Source organism: Sus scrofa, chromosome 1, assembly GCF_054392235.1.
Source record: "Sus scrofa isolate SSC_HxYL_T2T_F1_AM1 chromosome 1, Sscrofa_HxYL_maternal_Yorkshire_Landrace_v2.0, whole genome shotgun sequence".
NCBI lineage: Eukaryota > Metazoa > Chordata > Mammalia > Artiodactyla > Suidae > Sus > Sus scrofa.
This window is the reverse complement of record NC_139383.1, coordinates 275,443,704-275,452,068: the sequence shown is the minus strand read 5'-3', so window position 1 is coordinate 275,452,068 and position 8,365 is coordinate 275,443,704. Positions and strand designations below refer to the sequence as shown.

Below are 8,365 nucleotides of genomic sequence, written 5' to 3'. Positions count from 1 at the left end.
AAGTGGATGCCTGCCTGCACGACACAATTCTGAGGACAGGTCCCAGAAGACAATAAGGCTTGCCTGCTGACATAGGTGGAAAACTAAAATTCCCAGGAAATAATTTCCATTTTGTGTTTCTGAGTGGGGATTGTTCCATGGATAACTTAGTCTTTTCTGTTATTCACTTGTTATTCAGTTTTCCTCAGTTTTTCCTGATTATTTACTTATTATTCTTATCTCCATTCTTATTTTCCTGCGGTGATTTGTGATTTAACAAAATTACAACAATAATATAATAAGAATTTCATCCTAAAGGACTTTCCCCTATTTAAATCCAACTTAATTAAAACATAGTGTTTATCTACTAACTAGTTATACAGTAAATTTTAGAGTTAGGATTTTAATGAGGTTCATAGAAGTTAGACATATATTATTCTTGACCAAAAGAAACCTAGCTATGAGTTATAGAAGCTTTTAAGTGATAGCAAGTTAAGTTGGTTTATATTTTCTTACACTGTCTCCTTGCCATAACACTTTAAAGATAAGCACCAGTCTAAAAACAAGATTTGTGAATGCCCAATTCTTGTGGCTGTGACCTCTTCAACTTGTGGAGACTTGCTGGCCATGGGATGATTTGTACTGAGTCTCCTCTTTTCCACATGATGTATTATACCTAATTGCTCTTAAATTGTACTCACTAAATTTAGTTAAAACAAAGATCATAGAACATGATGTATAGCTGCTGTACCATGTAAAAGTTAACCAATGTACTTTTTAACACTATGATGTAATCTATAGTGAAAAGCTGTCTATATAATCAACCACTTATGCCAATTAAATTTGAGCAGTCCAGCACCCTGAAAGAAGGGACAAAGAGGCTGTCTCCATTGCAAAAGCCGATGGCCGTCCCTGTCCTTTGGGAATAGTGTACACTCCCTGGTCGCCAGAGCTGGCCTCCGGCACAAAGAGTATAGGGGTGCATGTGTCTTTTTGAATGAAAGTTTTGTCCCAATAGATGCCTAGTAGAGGGAATGCTGGATTATATGATTGTTCTGTTAATTATTCTCTTGGAGCAGATACAGAAATTGAGGTCAGAAAGACTGAGAAAACTTGCTCAAGGTTGCAGCTCACAAAGGGGTTGGTGGCAGATGAAGGTCAGTCAGACCCAGAAGGATGTATTTTATCACCATGTCAAAGATCACAGCATGAACCTGGCTGGCACTGCCTGTTGGTGTGCACATTTTGCCATGCATACAAATGCAGAAACTCTCATTTTGGATTTTATATGGTCCTGAATAAAACTTTAAACTGATTCTGGCATTTTGATAACTTTCAACTGTTCTATATGGTAAATTTATGTCCACATCTTCTAGATGAGGATGAAGAGATAGTAAAAAAAAGTTCTACCCAAAATATATGAAGAAATGAGGTGTTGTGGTTTTTTTTTTTTTTTTGGTGAATCAGGAAGCTCAGTTTCTATTTTATCTACTACTGTTTCTAGAAATATTAATAACAAGTATCACAATTTATTGAAGACCTACTCTGTGTTAGTGCTTTGAATATATCATTTCACTCATCTGTGATAAGTAGAAAAAGTGGGCACACAATTTACAGATTAGGAAACTGAAGTAAAAAGAGGACCTGAGGATGTGTATGTTGCAGAGGATAACACAGCCGGAAAAGATTCCCAAATAGTCTATAAGACACCAAAGACAATATTCCTAAGGACTGAGGATTAGGTAATTTTGACATTGGCAATGATGATGAAGGTAACGATGATGAAGTTGATAACAATGATGATGTTGGTGATGATGATGTTGGTGATGATGATGATGCTGATGATGATAGGAATGCTTCTTTGTAAAATATCTTTGAGTTTATAAAGTAACTTTATACACATTTTCTCATTTGATGGATCTTCATAAGAAAAAGAGTACAAATAATCCCACCATGCCAAGAATATCTGAGTGCTACTATGATCTTTCTATGTAATGAGCATCCCTTCTTTACTCTTGAACAACACACTGTACACACACAGAGAGAGACATATAAGAGAGACAAACACACAGAGAACTATCCTTAAGAATTTTCTAGTAAATACATACCCCCACAGACACCTTATTCAACTTCACAAGCCTATGAAATCCCTAGCTTTCCTGTTTAAACAGGTAGGTGTGGACTAAGACTTAGGAATCCTCTTCCTAGCTAATCTCCAGTTCAACCTCCTCTGGGAAGTCTACAGGACCACCTAGTGGACAGCTAAAATGCAGAGTTCACCCCCAGCAGGTCTCCTAATCATTGTACTGAGTTCTCATCTCTGTACATGTTTACATGCCCACCAGCAAGAGATACCAGAGTATCTCTGTGACATTAAAAAAAATCAGAAAATCAGACAAAAGACTTTGAATGATACAAATTTTTGGAGTCTACAGGTATTTAAGCAATATTTTCCACAAATTTTTCTACTTTCAGTGGGAATCAGAAATCAAACCAGCATCTCTGACTTCCTGATCATGGCCTTCTCTCCACACCAAGAGCAGCATCCTCTCCTGTTTGGGCTCCACCTGGCTATGTACCTGGTCACTGTGATAGGGAAACTACTCATCATCCTGGCCATTGGCTCTGACCCTCAACTCCACATCCCCATGTACTTCTTTCTGGCCAACCTGTCCTTAATCAACACCTGCTTCTCCTGAGGCATTGTCCCCAAGGTGCTTATCAACATCCATAAACAGCATCACACCATCTCCTATGCTGGGTGCCTCATGTAGATGTACTTCTTCATGGCATTAACCCTGCTCAGTGACTTCCTGCTGGCTGTGATGTCATATGGCCGCTGTGTGCCCATCTGCCTCCCTCTCTACCACAACATGATTATGTGTCCCCAGTGCTGTCTGCTGCTGGTCACCACATCCTGGCTCTGTGCCCACCTCCTGGCCTGCTCACTCACTCGCCTCATGTCTCACTTCTCCTTCTGTGCCTCCCATTCCATCCCACACTTCTTCTGTGATGTGCCCCCACTCCTCAAACTTGCCTTCAGGTCACCATGTTAAATGAAGCCATTCTCTTGGGCAATATCCCTCTCACCTGTGTCCTGGTCTCTTATGCCCACATCATCAACACCATTTTCAGGGTTCCCTCTGCAGTGGGAAAGCACAAAGTCTTCTACAGTAGTCACTCTCATCTATGAGACCCTCTTTCTGGTGTATTTCAAGCCCTCCTCTTCCTACTCTGCAGGCACAGGAATGGTGGTCTCTGTGGTAAATATAGTGGTCACTCCAATGCTGAACTCCTTTATCTACAGCCTGAGGAACAGGGATATGAAGGAGACTTTGTGCAAATTCTTCAACTGGGGGAAAAGTTCTACTCAGTCCAAGGGCATCTCCCACAGTAGAAGCTCAGGCTCCAAGAAATGCCTTCTTCCAGTACATTTTCATCATTACATTGAAAACCTCAAAGCAGGATGGTTCTCATCATTCCAAACAGGTTTGAAGAAGGAAGAATGCCTGACTTGGTGGGACTGGATTAGGATCCACTGGCCAAGGAAAGAGCTACAGCCTGGATGAGGAGTATACAGCAATCCCTGTAGGTGACTTGATTATTGGGTATTGATGATGAAGCAGACTTAAACCAGAGAGTGGAAATCATCAAAGGATGACATCAGACAGAATGTAGCTACTCAGAGGAAGCCCAAGTCACAAGTCAGTCTATAGTTAACCTGCCCATTCATTACAATAAATGTTGACAATATATATCTAAAAGGGTCAAATGCCCAAATATCAGGGGCCATTTCCAAGCCCAGCTCTAGAAACACCTCACTTACAGGGATTAAGCTACAGAGAGAGAAAGTTGAACCAAAAAGGAGCACTAATTTCTGGGAATAAGTGAGCAATAATAATTCTAGGAGAGGAAACCAGGCACTGATATATTTGCGCTGGTCAAAAATCACCCAACTGGGATTAGAACTAAGACTGTGAGGCATTCCCTCTGTGGCAAATTAGGTTAAGAACCCAAGATAGTGTCTGGGAGGATGTGGGTTTGATCCATGGCCTCACTGGCCTCAGCAGGTTAAGGATCTGGCATTGCTGCAAGGTAAAGCATAGGTCTTAGATGTGGCCTGAATCCAGCCTTGCCATAGCTGTGGCATAGGTCCTAGCTGCAGGTCCCTATTCAACCCACAGCCTGGGAACTTCCATACATCACAGGTGTGGCAAGAAAAAAACAAAAAAACTAAGAACCCTCCTGCACTGTTGTTGAGAATGGAAGCTAGTACAATCACTATGGACAACGATATGGAGGTACCTTAGAAGATCATACTTAGAACTGCTACATGACCCAGGAATCCAACTTTTGGGCATGTATCCAGAAAAAAAACTCTACTTATAAAAAGACCATGCACCCGCATGCTCATTGCAGCACTATTCACAATAGCCAAGATGTGAAAACAATACAAATTTCAATTGATAGATGATTGGATTAGGAAGATGTAGTATATATACACATGGAATACTACTTGGGCATAAAAAAGAACAAAATAATGCCATTTGCAGCAACATGAATGGAACTAGTAACTCTCATCCTGAGTGAAGTAAGTCAGAAAGAGAAAGACAAATACCATATGATATCCCTTATATCTGAAATCTAACATATGGCACAAAGGACCATTTCCACAAAAAAAGAAAATCATGGAGTTGGAGAATAGACTTGTGGTTGCCAAGGGGGAAGGGGAGGGAGTGGGAGGGAGTGAGAGTTTGGGGTAAATAGATGCAGAATTTTGCCTTTGGAATGGATTAGCAATGGGATCCTGCTGTGTAGCACTGGGAACTCTGTCTAGTCAACTATTATGGAACACTTAATGTGAGAAAATACAATGTATACATTTATGTGTAACTGGGTCACTATGCTGTGCAGTAGAAAAAAATATAAAGAAAGAAAAAAAAACTAAGACTGTGACAGTGAGTGATTATGATTTATTGGAACAGGTTTGTGATTTTTTTTTTTTTTTTTAGTTTTTAAGATCTGGTCCATCTCATTTTTCTTTACTTCAGAAAAACGCATAATCCTTAGAGTAAATTGGTAAAACATACAAATAAGAAAAAGAAGAAAAGAAACACTCACCATCTCTCCACTAAAGAAAACCACTGTTATTATACATCATTTCCCTCCTCTTTCTCTAAGAGGTTTTGTCCTTGACTTAATTGAGAAAATAATAGACATACATTTCTGTAACATTTTGGTTAATCATATAATAAGAATTGTCTTCATATTTTTAACTGAAATTATACCATACAAAAGATCCATAACTTATACAATATTTAAATATTGTTATCCAATGTTAGGACATTTCTAAGCTTTCACTATTATAAATAACAATGCAATGAAAGACTCTGAAATGAAATGATTTTTATATTCATCATCTGTAACTTTCAGTATTTTCAAAAGTAGAATGTTTAAGTAGAACATCCCGGAGGCTCTATATCCATGCTGCCAGAATGTGTAAATGATTGTGCCTTTTTGCCTGGTTACTCTCCAAATTCTGATGTTCACATTTCCTATTAAATGTAACTAATATGATAGCCAAAATGGTATCTCCTTGCTTTAGTTTTAATTTTTTTGATTATTGGTAAGGAGACTATTTTCCTGGATCTGATAACAAATTTTTAAAATTCCCTTATTAATTGTTTTTCATGTCATCTGCCTCTTACCTTCTGGGAAGTTTTATTGATTTTTATGCACCTTGTTATATTAAAAACATTATAGCTTTGTCTTCTTTGCCTTGGTAATGTTCCTGGTTAATTTTTGCTTCTTAACTTTCTGTTTTTTTTTTTTTTTGGTCTTTTTGCTATTTATTGGGCCACTCCTGTGGCATATGGAGGTTCCCAGGCTAGGGGTCGAATCAGAGCTGTAGCCACCGGCCTATGCCAGAGCCACAGCAAGGACAGATCTGACCTGTGTCTGTGACCTATACCACAGCTCACGGCAATGCCGGATCCTTAACCCACTGAGCAAGGTCAGGGACCGAACCCACAACCTCATGGCTCCTAGTCAGATTCGTTAACCACTGCACCACAATGGGAACTCCTGTGCTATTTTTTAACATAAGGAAGTTTTTCTTTAATTATCAAATTTAGATAGCTTCTTTTTAACCTCTTTTGCTAGAGCAATAATTAAAAATCCTCCCCTTTGCAGAATTCCTAGAAATACTCAACTTTTTTTTCATTTTATTATAGAATACTGTATTTTTAATGTAATCCTATATGAGTTTAGAACAAAATCATATCATTAAGGTGGTTCTAACACAGAATGACATTATCTCTGATATTAAAATAAAGGGGATGTTATGAATAATGTTATACAAGTAAATTTTAAATTTAGATTAAATAAGACATATTTCTAAAAAATACATAACCTATCAAAAAATTAGTAAGAAATAGAAAACCTAAATAGACCTATAACTATTGAGGAAATTGGATCATAGCCAAAAACCTTTCCTTAAAGAAAATTTCAGGCCCTCCTGGCTATAATAGTGAGTTTTAACAACATTCAAGAAAGAAATAATTTCTAGCTTGCAAAACTCTTTCAGAGACTTCAAATTAAAGGAGTATCCACCAATTTCCATTTGGAGATTAGTACAATCTTTATACCTAAAGCTAAGGATAACATTGAAAATGGGTACAAGAACAGCATGATATCACCCATGAACTAAATGCACTGATTCAAAGTGAAATATTAGTAAGACTATTACAACAATGCAGAGAAACTATGCTATTGTTAACAAGTTGAGTTTGTTTAGCATTCAAAAATCAATTCAAGTAAGTCACTATACTGATAAAACAAAGGGCAAAAATTACATGATGCAAAGTTGTTTAGCATTCAAAAATCAATTCAAGTCACTATACTGATAAAACAAAGGGCAAAAATTACATGATGCAAGAATAACATCTCAAGGGATGCAAGAAAAAAATGGATATAATTCAGCAGATGCTCATTAAAAAAGTGTGTTGGCAAATGGACATAGAAGAAAATTTTCTTCATCTGAAAAAAGGAGCTCTTTTTTCAAACATACAGAAGAGATAAGATATAATGGTTATACACTTAATTCCTTCCTATCCCATGAGGAACAAGAGAAAATACCGGCTCTCTCCACAACTATCCCATACTGCACTTGAGGCCACATTCTTTGCAGTAGAATAAGAAAAATAAATAAAAGATATAAATTCTATAAGAAAAGAAACAAAACTGAATCTTATTCACAGCTGACAGTTCCATACTATTGCAATTCAAGGGAGTCTATACATGAAACCTTTCAAATTATTAAGTGCCTTGATGCAAACAAAAATAATTAAAAAAAAAAATGGACATCCCTGCCATCACTTCACAACATACACAAAAATCAGTATAGGTATACAAAAGCACTAATTTTGAAAGGCAAAATTATATATTTTTTAGAAGAAAATGCTGAAAAATACCTTCCTGAATTCAGGGAAGAATGAACTTCATAAGCCAGACTGAAGTAAGGCATTAAGAAGAAAGGAATGTGTTGAAGTCAGTCAATGAAAATGTTATTTATTTAGCAAAGAAGAGTGGAACAGGAGTGAAAAGACAAACCACAAAAACAGAGAAAATGTAAAACATGCAATGCAAAAAGGACTGCTATCTAGGATATTTAAATAGATTTAAATAGTTTTATAAATAAATTGGAATATAACAGACAAGTAAATGGAAAAATAAAAAAAATTTAGACAAGAGGTTTCAAAATTAGGAAATGAAAATGCTAATAAGTATTTAAAAGGTACTTGACCACATTATTAATCCCTGAAATACAAAATCAAACCACCAGGAGATGCTCCCCCCAAAATACACACACCAAATGACTGCAATGAAAAAGGCTGACACCACCAAGTGTTATAAAAATAAGCTACAACCACACCTTCACATGTTGCTGTTGGATGTGCAACATGGTACAATCTCTTTGGAAGTCAATTTGGTATTGTGGTCTAAAATTGGAGATGTGGACTTTCTATAGCCAAGAAATTCCACTCCTAGGAGTTCCCATTGTCAAGCAGGAGAAATGAATCTGACTAGGAACCATGAGGCTGTGGTTTCAATCCCTGGCCTCCTTCAGTGTGTTAAGGATCTGGCATTGCCATGAGCTGTGGTGTAGTTCACAGATGTGGCTCAAATCCCTGATTGCTATGGCCAGCAGCTGTAGCTCCAATTGGACCCCTAGCCTGGGAACCTCCATATGCCACAGGTGTGGCCCTAAGAAGCCAAAAAAAAAAGAAAGAAATTCCACTCCTAGTCATGTAGGAAAGAGAAAGAAAGGCATGTGTGTACCACAAAGCATATACAGGAATGATTGTCACACCATGATTCCTAATAA

The 8,365-nt window shown here is 37.5% G+C and overlaps 1 pseudogene; it reads left to right on the top strand.

Moving 5' to 3' along the window:
• Positions 1 to 1,757: 1,757 nt before the first annotated feature.
• Positions 1,758 to 3,548, top strand: LOC100514696 (olfactory receptor 1G1-like; annotated as a pseudogene).
• The last annotated feature ends 4,817 nt before the right edge of the window (positions 3,549 to 8,365 follow it).